This window comes from Cydia strobilella, chromosome 2 (assembly GCF_947568885.1).
Source record: "Cydia strobilella chromosome 2, ilCydStro3.1, whole genome shotgun sequence".
Taxonomy (NCBI): Eukaryota; Metazoa; Arthropoda; class Insecta; order Lepidoptera; family Tortricidae; genus Cydia; species Cydia strobilella.
In genome coordinates, this window is record NC_086042.1 from 9,388,975 (window position 1) to 9,404,592 (window position 15,618).

At 37.4% G+C, this 15,618-nt stretch overlaps 2 protein-coding genes and 1 long non-coding RNA gene across 5 annotated transcripts in view; 1 reads left to right on the top strand and 2 right to left on the bottom strand.

Annotated features, from left to right (window-relative positions):
- The window catches only part of LOC134751423 (uncharacterized), a 292,528-nt gene that overhangs the window by 192,635 nt on the left and 84,275 nt on the right, over positions 1-15,618 (bottom strand). The window lies entirely within an intron of this gene.
- LOC134750903 (autophagy-related protein 16-1) overlaps positions 1-15,618 on the top strand; it is a 348,791-nt gene that overhangs the window by 76,539 nt on the left and 256,634 nt on the right. The gene's annotated exons all lie outside the window — the stretch shown is intronic.
- LOC134750756 (uncharacterized) overlaps positions 1-15,618 on the bottom strand; it is an 88,641-nt gene that overhangs the window by 36,307 nt on the left and 36,716 nt on the right. Inside the window, exon 3 of the mRNA XM_063686001.1 lies at positions 11,183-11,218. The gene's annotated coding sequence lies outside the window, so the exon portion shown is untranslated. The remainder of the gene's footprint in view (positions 1-11,182; positions 11,219-15,618) is intronic.

Consider the following 15,618-nt stretch of genomic DNA (forward strand, 5'->3'; position numbering starts at 1 on the left):
GCTAGCGCCGCGGCATGCCAATGACGAAATTACATAAGACTTGATGGTAGATACTAATTGGTGGGCAATCAAGTGGTCGCCACCTGTGCACGGACCGCATGCTCATGCGACCGGTCGGACTAACGGGCCACTGGTTAACTTGTTATTGAACGAATTCATCCAACCGATTATAATGCTCACTCATGCCAAGCCTTGTAATCACTGAATGTCCCGATGAGCTAAGATTTTTCCCTGCTACCATTTCTAAGACCCAATATCTCACTCATAATTTATGAATATAAATAAAATTCTGATGAATAATTAACTTTCATGTACGAGTATTGAGGGAGGCCCACAAAATCTCCATGGCCAAAGGTTTAATCAATTACCTACGATCACATAACTAAATAACTACCTATGTTGAAAATTATTGACGTTGTTTACTTTTCTCTGTGTTTAATGCCATCGTTCCTTCTAATAAAATATTAAGCTTTTCAGATTTACGGATTCCGTATATTGAACGTTTGGATTGCTCATCTTGCATAGTTGCAATACAATAAATGTTGTCTTTCCTGCATATGAAAAGTATTTGTTAAGTATTGAGCTCGCGTCCTCACGTGCTCACTCATGCCAAGCCTTGTAATCACTGAATGTCCCGATGAGCTAAGATTTTTCCCTGCTACCATTTCTAAGACCCAATATCTCACTCATAATTTATGAATATAAATAAAATTCTGATGAATAATTAACTTTCATGTACGAGTATTGAGGGAGGCCCACAAAATCTCCATGGCCAAAGGTTTAATCAATTACCTACGATCACATAACTAAATAACTACCTATGTTGAAAATTATTGACGTTGTTTACTTTTCTCTGTGTTTAATGCCATCGTTCCTTCTAATAAAATATTAAGCTTTTCAGATTTACGGATTCCGTATATTGAACGTTTGGATTGCTCATCTTGCATAGTTGCAATACAATAAATGTTGTCTTTCCTGCATATGAAAAGTATTTGTTAAGTATTGAGCTCGCGTCCTCGGTGGCATGTTTATTACACGCCCCGTGCACTTTATGATTTTGCCATGCCCTACGTCGATCCTATCTCTTTTCTATTCTTTACTTTTATTAAATTCGATGTTTATTCGCCGTCTTTACTGCCTAATTTGCATTGCGAATTTATGAACGTGCGTATTTATTTTAATAGGTTTCCGTAGAGAAAATTATTAGCGAAGTGCTTGGCTATATTTTTACGCCGTACAAAATGGAATTGTATAAGGATACAGACTTGTTGTTTTAGTATGGTTTTGGCACGTTTCGTAGGCGGATCGAAGTTTGTAGCGAAGTGCGATTCTGGACGGGCGGCCTGGCGCTGGGGCCGCCGGCAAACACGACGCCCTCCGCCTTCTGCGCACGCCGCCATTGTTTGCTTCCTTACGGCTCCGAAGCACCCGCATTCGATATACTCCACCAATTAAAACTTGCTTTACGATCTCTAACCCTGTTCTAATAAAAGAATCCCACACCGTTGTACATAAATTTGATTCCAATACGGCCGCGCCGCTCGTCGTGCACTCACCGTTCTTATCGCCAACATTGTTCCGATTTGAATTGCACTCTTTCGCGTCTAAGTAAGCCTTACTCGGCAAAAAATAATTGGTTATTCATCTACGAGTTTTCACTGTTGAATACTAATTTTATTTATATGGCAAACTACACTTCCATCGAAGAGAAACTATAAACAACAATCAGGAGGCGATTGTCTAGGAGCGCCGTTAGAGTCGGGCGCCGTCAGAGGTGCATACAAAATGTGCCGCGAACCGCTGCCATTTACGTCACGTCGCATTACGCTAATATGTAATTGATTGGTTTCCCTGTGCTCAGGAGGCGACACTCCTATCCCACTGATGTGGACGCGAAAAACATTAGTGCTATAACGGTGGAGTGGTTTTCCGCGCCCAGTAGGTGTAATGCCGGTAGGCGATCACCTTTAGGTACTTTTGACGGTTGATAAATTAAATAGTTTCGTTCAATTGGAGCGACGGACAGCGGTACGGTGCCCCAGATTCGCCTGCCAGCTGCATAAAATCACTTCAGTCACATCCCACAATTATCACTACTCCATCCGGTCTGGCCTTGGTAAAAGTTAATTTTGGAATGTGAACATCAAATTAAGATGGAACATGTAAACTGGGTCGCAAGAACAGATTAAGTTCCATTGCACCGTTGCTCGCCGTTCATTGAAGCAAATACAACACGGCCAATTAAATTAAAAGCCCATCAATCACATCTGTGTCTCTGTAAGATATAAACCGTCAGTTATGCCGACCACGTATTTCTTTTTAATTAACTACTATGTGTAATATCATCACGCCTCTTCCTTTAAACGATGAAACACGCCGTTTATGAACTATTAATTGCAAAACGAGACCGAAGTACTTTTTTTAGGGTACCGTACCTCAAAAGGAAAAAAACGGAACCCTTATAGGATCACTCGTGCGTATGTCTGTCTGTCTGTCCGTCTGTCACAGTCACAGCCTATTTTCTCTATAACTACTGGACCAATTAAGTTGAAATTTTATGAGTTATGACTTTATGACCCAAAGACGGACATGTAACGTAAACAAATGAATTTTAAACATGGGGCCACTTTTGGGGGGTAAATGAGAAAATTAAAAAATAAAGTGTTTCAAACTATATATATAATGCTTTTTATGACATGTCAGAATATAATAATAATGATTTAATCGTAATTTAATTTTATCTTTATACTCTATATTTTTGACATCCGCACCCAAAATGTCTTGCGGTGTAGTGCCGCCCTTCATAAAGTTTTAGTGTCCAAGCTCCTGAGCAAAAACACAAAACTATGTATATATAAGACGGTCATACGGCCGATACTCATGTACGGTTGTGAGACTTGGACACTAACACTTAAAGAAGAAAATAAACTCCTGGTGGCAGAAAGGAGAATCCTCAGAAAGATCCTGGGCCCTGTAAGGAGAGCAGATGGCAGTTTCAGGGTCCTTAAAAACGCCGAGATCAAAGATCTTGTGGCTGCGCCCAATATTATCGGCGAGACAAAAGCCCACCGCCTCCGCTGGCTTGGCCACGTACTAAGAATGGATGAGGATCGCGGCGTTGAAAGGGTATATCTGGGACGCTCTCGGTAGGGCGAAGGCCGGCCGGGCGTCCTAGGTATCACTGGGGCGATGTGGTTGAAGCGGACTTGCGCGATCTTCAACCCGATAACTGGCGGGAGATTGCGCAGGATCGAGACAACTGGCGTTTACTCGTGTCGGAGGCCAAGACTCATTTTGGGTCGCTGCGCCATTCAGTAAGTAAGTATTTTTAATTATATTGGATATTTGAAATGTGTTGACTATTTTTATATTGTTTTATTTTACTCTAATTAATGATTACTTTAATGAATTATATTATGTAAATCGAATTATGACGTGTAATATGGAATATTATTATAAATAAATCAGTATAAGTATGAAACAGCTCCTTGTGAGAATTTCAAATATATATTTTTTATAATTTTAGGATAAACAGTTTAGAAGTTATTCAAGAAAATAGGCAAAAAATTACCATTCACCCCTTTATCTCCGAAACAACTTCGTCTAAAACTTTTGAAAAAATTACACAAAATAGGTCTTTATGACAGGAAAACCTATTAGAAATGTGCAGTCCAGCGTGAGTCGGACTTAATTACTTAGTTATTGATCCGACCCCTACAGGTTTTTTAAAAACATTTAATTCACATTTTACATAAAATAATACATTGTTAAAAATTGTGTAATGGACGGAACACTTAGTACGCGAGTCCGATTCGCACATGGCCGGTTTTTCTTCACAAGTGTGATAAAAACCTTTTGTGTAACTCCGGAGCAGAGAGCGAAACTTTGGTGCCGATGACAGACGTATATGACGTCAAGCTAAATACAGAGTGTTGTTCTCTAGATTATAGATACTTAATCAAATAACAACTTATTAGCCTCTTTAGTTTACTGATATTGAAACTTGAGTTGAGAGTTTTTATACGTATTGGCCACGTACAAAACAAAACTAACTGTCTTTGTCATGTTAAAAACAAGATTGTTGGAAATGACAACCAATTTCTGTTTACTTATTTTTTGTGTAAATTACCAAGCGTTTTCATAAATAAACAATTATATTATATATATCATCATTATTAAGAATCATTGAGGTGTTACAATGTTGTTTAAATAAAACATCCTATATGCGACTTAACGTCATACGTCTGTCATCGGCACCAAAGTTTCGCTCTCTGCTCCGGAGGTAAGAATATTGCAAACTCGAGTATTTAATGCACTCCAGCCTGCGGCTGTCGTGCATCTAAAGACCTCGTTTGCAAATTTGAACTTAGAGGTCCTCGTTGCACAATGTACTATTACTTAGTTTTGTTTTCAACGGTTAGTTTTGTTGCTCTACATATTAAATTTAAATGATGGAAGAGGTTCCGTTGTGGGAGATGTTCCCATTAAGGAATACTATTGTTGACTGCCTTTACGGATCTTTATCAACAAACACTATATTTTAAATAGCCTGTTAATTTTGGTATCAAAATATCCACTTTTTGTGTTATTTTATTTAAATATATTCTTACCTAACTGGACTCAAACTCGTTTTGAAAAAAAAAGTATCTAAATTGGATGCTTATTTATAAAAGCGTTTTAGAATATTGCAATTTATTTTGAATAAGGTCATTATACTTGTATTGGCGTCACGTAGGTCCAACATGTACCGTTAGCGGTGATTGATCAGATGTTTATAAGGTTCGTTGAGTACGTTATAGCACTCTTCGTTACGACGCAATCGCACTATAATCGGTGCTACATTGTCATTGATTTTATCACTTGAGATATTAAATGAAGTATATTTGCGGCTTGTTTGAAGTGAATAATTAATTTAATGTCTATTTTAGTGCCCGGGACTAGATCAATTAATTAATTAATTGCAAATAAAACTAGTTTACAAGCTTTGCCATTAAATACACCTATTTACATTCTATTAATACGTAAAGCGACAATGTAGACGAGACTACAAAAATCTACAATGTAGGTAAGCTACACTTACATGTGGCTACATGTGTTTATAGCTTCTTAGTGAAGTATGTACGTACATTTTCTTCGTAAAACCGTGTTGGTCTCCGCCAGGTGCGAAGAAACATCGTTTTTATGGTATATCACGGGAGTTTACCGGAACAAACTCGCAGGTAGGTAATATGTGGAGCAATGTATTGCGGCCGCACGATGAGACGCGAAACCATGTCGGCGCGCGAATCCCGTTGGGGCGGACGCCATTACCGCCCACCGCATCACGCTTGCGTAGAAAAACCGACCCCAACATAAAGATGTCGCCTACTGATAAACATTGGACGATTTCACACTGCATCCCTATCTATACTCAACATGCCTATCTTCTTTCGAATCAAACATACGACAAATATTCAATTATAGCCTTAATACTCTGCTTTCATACTCCCATAAGAACAGTATTAAGTACTAGGTATAAAAGCAAATTGTATCCGAGAAGTTTTTCAACTCTGCCCGTGGAATACAAGAATCGCGACGCGGTTGCGCGATTATGTTAATTTTATATTTTCATAAACCTCGTATAAAAAAGTCGTTACGCACTTTGTTTAAAAATTATATACATAGGGGAAATGGGATGAAACCGGATAGCGAGTGAAATCTCGCTCGCGGAGGTGTGTCGCAGAAATAGAAAAATAAAGGTGTTCGATCTAATTTTCTTACTAATTTCTTCACGTATCAAATCAGTACCTGTTTTTATATCACGACAAAACAATGCCTGTTTAAGTAAAGATTTCCATTTTTATTCCTCAATTTGACGGTTTTATTTAATGTTGCGTGAAACTTTGATTTGTAAAAATATGGCAGTGGGGTAAAAGCAAACGGGGTGGTATCTGACACACGTTTCAGTATTTATTTTTATTTTAGGAATGAAAACTTGTATCACATATATATTGTGTAATATACTAAACAATAAAGTACCTATTCCTACGAATTTTCTACCTCGTATTCAAAACGAAAAGTACTGTTTAACTTAAAGAAATTATGGTATCCGGTTTTATCCGCATACAAGGGATGAAATTGGATTTGTTAAATTGTAGTAATTACTGATTTATCTCTTAAGTAACCATTTGATTTCATTAAGTTTGTGCCAAATAATTAATTACTTGCTTATTTTGATGTTCAAACTTTTCTTAATATATCGATCCACAACAATTAATCGTGATCTAATTTCCTTGCATATCCGATGTAAGCCCACCATCCCCTAGTTTAAATTTTATTAAGATACACGTGTAAATTCAGCTACTATTCACCAAAAAGAAAGAGCAGTGAGAGAAAAGTTTTAGCATCAGCAATGCGCTACGCGTTCACGTGTTAATCAGAGTACATAATTGACCACGTACGCTAGGTCTAGCTTTCCTTGCTATCTAGTCGTCCTATATCAAAAGTGGTTCGTTACGAAGAGCTTAATCTTAATCGGGAGCCATACATAGGTAGTTCCTTGTTCCTTAAATAGGTTGTAGGTATCAGCAGGATCGACTTTTATAAGTCCCCGAATATTATATCGACTATGACATACCTAGGTACATAGATAGTCCAAGAAGCATGTTCACGGGAATGAGACCGGTCCGTCGGTAATCAGCATCCACATTCCGGATCGATGTTCCTGTGGTTCGCCGCCAAACAGCAAGCTGATTATACAACACCGGACCACTTTTATTGAAATTGACAATTCTCAGTTATTAAGTAAAATATGGAAAATATGGAAATAAGTTCTGGAAGTGTCTTGAACTACACATTTTATAAATCTACTCAGGCCGCAAACCACATGAACTGCATATTTAGAAGATTATGTTAGTTTCGGGCGTGACTACAAGATTGCATTGAATTTGAATTCTGAAACTAACATAAAAAATCAAAATTATTTGATAAGGCAATGATCTCTTCGGGCAGTTTAATGTGCAAACAATCTTCATAAATATTTTACTTCCTTGTACTCTTTGGGATGAGTTATGGTAATATTCCGTCGGAAAGCGGTAGTTCTAATAGATCATTGAAGATTCTATTACCGAGTTTTATGTCCATCATTATGTTTGTACCTACTAATAATAATTAGCTAGTAGGTACATACTCAGCCTTACATTTGTTAGCAGCGTATTACAGTTTAGTTAGCAACGCTAACTTCTCACTTCACCACAATACGAGAAACCTTGTTTTCTGTAGGCAACTTGATTCTTGGCAATTAAATAAAAATTAAACCAGTAAGTAGAATACATTTATTTTTATTTTATGAAAAAACATTCACTTAAAGGACCCTTTTTCTATCATTTTCTAAGTAGAAGCCCACTCCCATACGGATGTATCAATTCCATCCATCCATCCATCACCCATTTTAGGTGACAATACCTATAGGTCTCAAGTGCAGCTTAATCAGCACCGTGAGCGGGTTAAAGGTAAATCCTTATCATTTGGTACATCTATGCAGGTCGGCTGGTATCCATTGTCAATTAAAACCCCCCGGCAAACATAGCGACCGCCTTTTGCTTGTTCTAAAGCTTGTGCCACGATTACTTCCCGATGCATACCCTACGCCTCGGGGTGGATGTAGCTCGGACATTTCCTGTATTACTATATGCCTTCTCGACTAATCTTTATTCTGAGTGTTCACTAAATTTACATAAACATAAATCTAAATCTGATTGTTTTCTGAAACGCTTGCATTATCGATAGTTTATGCAGACACCACAGCAATTGATACTTAATGAAATGTCAAGAGAACGTTAATTGAGTAAATAATACCTGTTTAATCTTAATATTGCAATAAGTAGGTATGTAATTCCCTTTCGGCATTAGTTTATTTATTATTGATTTTAGCGCCAATAGCGAGTAGCTATATAGGTAATATCAAAATGTCGCTTTAATACTTGCAACTTTTGTAATTATCAAAATTATAAGCATTATATTTCGCACAAAATATGATTTGGTTAGGTACCTAAAAAGTGGCTCATAAACTCATAATTTAATATATGACTTAATGAACGGTTCAATGCGATATTTACTCGAGATGCTCCAGGCGATAAACTGATAGCCTGTAATTCTGTTCTTATTACCCAACTGATACTAACAACGATAAGAGGTTATTAATAGTATAAACATGTGTTTACTAATAGTGAATTGCAAGTCATGAAAATAATTGACAATTGTTTGTCATTCAGTATAGGTAAACTATTTTATGATTCCTTTCATTTATTAACACTATCTACTCAATTTATAACCGCAAGAAGTGATGCCATGGAACTAAAAATAAAACGACTCAGATATGAATTAGTGCCGCAGGTGTAAGCGCGAAAGTGACAATGCGATAGTAATCCTATCCTATCTAGGCAGCCGTCAGACTTGCTCGCTCATAGTTATCACCGGCGCCGATATATCGATTATTTTAATCTGAACATGTTCGCAAATAAATGAAGTGCAATGGATATTGAATTGATGAAGTGGTTCTGTCTTCGCGTTCAATGAGTACTCTATGATGCGCCATAAAGGTACGTACTCTGTTCTGTAAAATGAGAACACTCAGGGGAGAGTCGGCTATTTTGTACCGCCGGTTATAATTTGTACCTAGATATCTAGTCTATTTACACGAATAGAATAATCTAGTACAGGGGTCACCAAATGGCGGATTTTTTTTATTTTTTTGCTTATTTAATAAACTCAATGAGAAACGGACCGCGGATAGTCATTTTATTCTAAGAACCGGACCCCTGAAGAAACTAATTGGTGACCTCCGATCTAGTTTATTTACACGAGAGGCATCAAATAATTCTCCAGAGATATTATCCTCAATAATCTGATCAGACATGGAATACGGCTAATACCGAACAAGGAAAAAAAATCATCAAACTTGATCTAACTTTGATCTAAATAAGTTAAAAATATGCAATTAAATAGTAGATTGTTAACCAAGGGATGAAAGGCACTCACCCCTGCCGAGGTAGTTTGGCGCTCGAACGCAGTGAGAGCGCCAATAGTCCGAGGCTGAAATGATGCTTTTCACCCGAGTTAAACTCTCTATTTTTCATTTCGAATACGAGGAAAGTAAACTACATGCGTTTTTTTTTAAAACATCACTAAGTATATTTTTTATATCATTTCTTGAGGGTACTTTCTATTAACTATTTAGGTAAAAGTATCGTTATTTATGGAATGGGGAGTTAAATATCAGAATGGAAATCTAAAACCAAATTTCAATTGCTTATCGCAAAAAAATGAAAAAATCTTAAGTACTACGAAAGTAAAATGCTCTAGTGCAGAAACGTATCACTTTCTGCACACCTTTTAGAACAACGATGATCCTCTTTCAGAGCATGAGAAATGAAAACTATTTTATCGAACTACACATAGATACCTATTAACGAGTTTATTGCGTGAGTTTTTTTATGCTTCTATATCTTTGTATTATTGTTATTTCAACACAGCGTAGGGACATCTGTAACAGTTCTTATTTATATGACTACTACACTTCATAATGTACAATAAAATAAACTTTTACTTAAAAAAGTAAAGTGACCACAAAATTAATCACGTGTCGTGAAACAAAGGCGCATATTATCTAGTCAAATTTGTTTTATGAGACACTGTTTGGCGTTTTTGTTAAAATTTATAATGTAAGATACCCAAATCAACGCAGACTCTGTTAATGTAATAGATATAAAGTTTGTTTGGTTTTTATTTTATGTAAATAAATGGTTCAACTACTGTTTAATACGTGTAGTTAGTTGTACATACACTCGAAAGCATCTATTTAAGGGATTCGCTTGAATTAATGTTATTGCTCATTGAAACCATTTACGTCGCTTTTTTTTTTTTTTTTTTTCCAAAAAAAAATTTCCAGTTCTTCAGCTTCGTTGCGCAGTGCCATCTACATATACATACCATCTATGTACCTATTTCTTTCACTAGATTGAGAACAAAATGAAATAAATAAAAACTGATTGATAAGTGTGTACAAGTATGCATGGCATCCCAGAATGTGGGCCACGTGCTCCATTATGCCGGCTATACGGTAAAAAGTAACAAGACGGGGTTCCGCTGAAACCGGTTTACTGGATTTGGTAATCAAATACAACACAGGACCTGTCCGTTTCCTTTTAACTAAAAAAATACATAAATGACGCATACGGCACATTGTAATCGATTGCCATGCCCATTAAAGTTACACCTACCTATTTCTAAAGTTAAGTTTTTTTATTCAGTGCAAATGGTATGAGAAATATATATATAAAGTTTGTTGATCTCTATGACACTTTTGAAACATTTGCGATGAGTCGATGACGCTTTCACGTAAATTAGACAGTGATTCTGAATGTGACGTTCGGTTGGCAACTGCAGCTGAACTGCTGTTGCGACATTTCCGCTGCCGCCTCAACGCGGCCGCTGTATCTGTCAATTTCCTTAATAAAATAAGTGACGGACTGAACGTCATAATCGCGGCAGTAATGCGGCGGCGAACGTCTATATTTTTGTTATCAAGGAAATTGACAGATACAGCGGCGATAATGTCGCAATCGCAACAGTAATGCGATAAGTGTTATTTAGCTGCTCGACTATTTACGGCGGGCAACACGCGTGTTGTCAGAATATATAACTGTACTCATCGTCATATTCGCACTTCGTTGGTTTTATTTTTACGAGTCATATTCTACGATAATATGACATTCAAATGCTCGGAACGTAACATAATTTAGTTTGAGATTAACTTTAATTATAAATGCGCAGAAAAAATTAACTCATGCTTTATGGATACATGAAACTAGGAACAATATAAAAGAGTAAAATCGCTCTTCGCGTTTTGTTATAAATTGGTATCATTTCTATGGCTTCTAGAGCACACTCGCGCGCATGCGTTTCTGCTTTAGCCGGAATTACCTACATTCATCTTTAATGTTCCGTTGTAACTCTTACACTAATTCTATAATGCGTGCAATACTCTATCCTTGAGCAATCCCCCACGATATGCGAGCGTGTTATTTTCCTTGCATTTGCTGTAAGTGCTTCCTCAACGGCTAATAAGACATAATGACGTGTTATTTGTGAAGATTCACGAATTCCGATCGCAGAGTAAAATAAGGTGCTCCGGGTCACTGACCTGTGAGCTCCACAACCGCTACCGTCGGCGCCCGTCCTGTGAAAGGAAAAACTATTGTTAATTACACAGTTTACACATGAGTGTATTTCAATTGTGAGTAAATGAATAGCAGGGCTGCCCTGTAATCATACAGTCCGCGACTCCCATATTAGTGCAATGTTCATGCTCACAAAGCTCCAGGACAGTCAAGTCTAATACTGACATGGTGCTGCATGAACCAAACTATAAACTGAGGCGCAAAGAGGCAACGAGTTCAGCTCAGGCCTCGACCTCAATAAACACGTCCGTGCTAAGTCTCCAGGAAACGCATCCATTTCCCAGTATCTCTCGATCCGATTTCTTCAGCGAAGAATTTCCTTAGCTGGCTGGCAACATATTTACATTAACGTGTTTGGTTTGCTTTTGAACTAGACCTTACGTCGGTGTTTACATTACACTGCATAACATCGACGGTAATACTTACCTGATGAGCGCGAGCTGCACGTATTATGTATCACATTGTGTAACAAACATTTCATATAATTACATAAGTTACATTATCTATGAATATTTATCATATCATAATATATCGATCGGCTCATATTTAGCGTTTCTTGCGTTCTTTCGTGCATGAATTCGGCAAGTAGAGTCACAAAATCGGCTAAAAAGCTAAAATGTAATACGTGGATACCTTTAATATTTTTTGGAAGATCCAGCAAAAACACGTAGTACATTTTATTTGTAATATATTAATTTATTTGCAGCGCGTTGCGATAAATATGTTACATCCGCGTGTTATCTTCACGAATATAAATTATTTCAATCTAGATATTTTTCTACAGAACTAAACTAAAATGTTTGCTCGGAGATAAGAGATTTGTGACGATTATATCAAAATGGTATGAAAAATATAATATACCTATAACACTGCTAAGTCGGCAGGCTCAGCGGCAGAGACTGCCGCCAAAAGCAAGCGCCTCAAATACTCTGCTTTGGAAGCCACCTATGAATTCGTGCCCGTCGCCGTCGAGACAGCCGGGCCCTGGGGGCGGGAGGCGCGTGTGCTCTTCCGAGAGCTTGGCAATCGCCTCAGAGAGAAATGGAGTGACCCCCGTTCTGAGTCATGGCTTGTCCAACAGGTGTCCATCGCCATACAGGGGGTAACGCTGCTAGTGTGATGGGGACCTTTGGACGGGGACCTCAGAACGGGTTTTAGTTTCTAATTTTTTGTATTTCTTGTATTATAAAATAAGATTCTGAAATTTTGTTTCATGTAAAAAAGAATGTTATGTATGTACTTATAAACTCTAAGAAATACTTTTTCTATTTTCAAATAACTTTTCAAACCGTACGTTGTTATTAGCAACTTTCGCTTAAAACCGCACACGAACTTATAAAACAACCTAAATATTATATAACAAAACGACATTTAAATTAATAGGTAAAATTAACTTTTTTAAAAGAACTTTTATAATGTTAATCATGAATTACATTATTCTGTACTTGTCCAAAAGTAGATTGTCCGCTTTACATATAAACTACGTACTACGTTACTTGACCTACCCGTACAACAAATGAATTTTTAAAATGTTAGAAAGTTACAAAATCCTCCCTTTCTCTCACGATTGTTTGTATTTTATCTTTGCCGCCCAAAAAAAAAATTTTTATTTTTATCACCGTGCCAACGTGTTATTAAGAGTCCCACGAACCTAGCCACCGTCATACATTCGAAGTTATGCTCTCATTTTAAAACAACATTCTTAAATAATATGAAATTCGTTAGGAACATTCAAGTACCTAACATATGTACATCTGTATCTGGTAAACTAGTTTTCATTGCTAGAAGTTTTATATACAAAATACGTACTCGCTCTTTTTTCTTTGTATAGAAAGTTTTATAGTTCTGACGGTTCACCCCTAAATTCAGTAAAATGCTGCAATTGGTGTTAAAGCTATAAAAATCGGCACGATTGATCTTTAGTCCATATAAATCAATTAGACCCGATTTGACCCGAAGCACCAAAAAATAAAATAAAAACCGGCCAAGTGCGAGTCGGACTCGCGCACCGAGGGTTCCGTACTGTTTCGTATTTGTTGTTATAGCGGCAACAGAAATACATCATCTGTGAAAATTTCAACTGTCTAGCTATCACGGTTCATGAGATACAGCCTGGTGACAGACAGACAGACGGACAGTGGAGTCTTAGTAATAGGGTCCCGTTTGTACCCTTTGGGTATGGACTAAAGATTTTTTGAGTTTTTTGGCGTACCGCAACTATTACCAACAAAAACTAGTACCAGACATATACGAGTATATGTTGTAAATGTTCATGTCTCATGTAATTTAAGCATTTTTTAAATGCGAGCATAACTTTGATTGTATGGGAGCAGCTTTTTGTGTCTTAATATGTGTCATGTGACTTAATAATCTGTTGTTTTGATAAAATTACATTACGACAGATCAGTACACGGCGGCCATTGGCTTGCAATTACAATCCCACGGAGGCGATTGGTATCGTTGAAAAAAGCTACCGAACTGTCAGTGGCGGCCGCTCTGATCTGCTGACCATTGAACCGTAGAAGGCGATCCGACATTCGTGCGTCTGCAACTAGATGTGTATTCAAACCCGTGTTCAGAACACACTGACAGATTGAAGTGTTAAACGTTTTATAGCCCCTGCTTATTAAGGTTTTATAAAGGTGAACTTATCAGACGTATTCTAACACTAATGGACTAATAGTAGTTTATATTTCTGTTATACATGTTTTAGTGAGAGCTGTTAAGGAAATAAGTGAATGTCCTTTCACTTATTTCCTTTCCTTAGTGTGCATTTATAAACTTATCTCCTGCTCACTTATTTCTGTTTGCTTTCCAATTAAATACTATAAAATAAAATGCCTTTTTACCTTCTTTAGCGGCATTTATCTATCCCTGCACCGTTAATAATCTCATATCAATATTCGTTAACAAATTATATACACTATGATATTGCTGCGATATTGCTCGTTAACTTGATCACATCAGCGCTACTAGAGATTCTCCGGTTGGCTTCAAGTTTTCTTTATTTTAGTTACCCCAATTTGAAAAAGTATGTAATTATAACTGACTGTTGCCCTTGACTGTCTGCTAGAATTATGATTTTCGTGACCAAAACTAACCTATGTTCTTCCCTGGTACTGAAACCAGGTATATCCATACCGAATTTCATCGTAATCGTTTCATCGGTTTTATCGTGAAGAGATAAAAAACAGAGTTGCTTTCGCACATTTCATTGCTCTTGAGTGTGGGAAAATAGCAAGATCATATACAAATCAACTTTCATAGAGAAAATGATCAAATTTAGGTACTCGTAGGTACATATATTCCATCGAGACCATTATATTTATTTTGCAGGAACAGAAGTTGTGTTAAATCGTTAACAACATTTAGTGCTCTGATAGCATTTAAAAACTGGATTCGCCTTTAATGGCTTTTCACATTTTCACTTTTGACATTATGTCAAGCCAGGAGCGTCATTTAAATTTAAAAACTGTAATTAATTTATTATTGAGCAAGATTCAATCGGTCGCATTATGCCAAGTGTCCGATTTTACCCGAACCGCACGTCGCACTTGTGTCCAGCATGAGCATGTAAGGCCACTCGTCACCTGCCGAAACTTTAATCATGCGCTCTGCATGTTCTTAAATTAACTTACCTACTTGAACTAATTAAGTTATTTGTATTAACAGCAAACTCGTCTCAAAGCTGCTTTACCTAAAGCGCAGCGAGCCCGGGGTGGATGTGTCGTATTTTCGATGCGGTTTTCTATCGAGCTAACTCAATGTAATGTAAAATAACAATTTAGCATTTACACTTGTTTAGGTTTCAAACTAGTGGAAATCATCATAAATGCGAAGCTAAACTATGTCTGTCTCTATGTCTGTCTGTTACCTCTTCACGCTTAAACCGGTATGGAGACAGTTTGAGGCCCGGGAAAGGACATCGGATAGTTTATATCAATCATCGGCATCATTCCACGCAGACGAAATTGTGGGCAGAACCTCTGACTAAATAATTAAGTATGAGAACGCATAAATATTTCTCAATAGAAAATTCACTCGGAATTATGTATAATACCTATTGTCTTAAACCGAAGAAATATGACTTTTCACCTCCAATCGATTTGTAGCTGTTTCCAATGTTTCTGTCGTTATCATGCTTACAATTTCTTGTAATGATCATAAATGTGGTCAAACAATCCATAGCTATCATTACAGCAGCCCTGCGCGGAGCTGTTAAGTCTTCTCGCAAAGTTCGTGGAAGTCGGTCGACGTTCGTTTCGTCTCTGTTAGTTTGACACTTAAATTGCGGTGTTCGCGCATCCGAGGCGCTAGGGAGGTGTGCGGGCCATATCAGCATAACGTCTGTCTGACGCGCCGTGGTCACGCCACCCGCGTCTCGTCCGTCACTGTCACG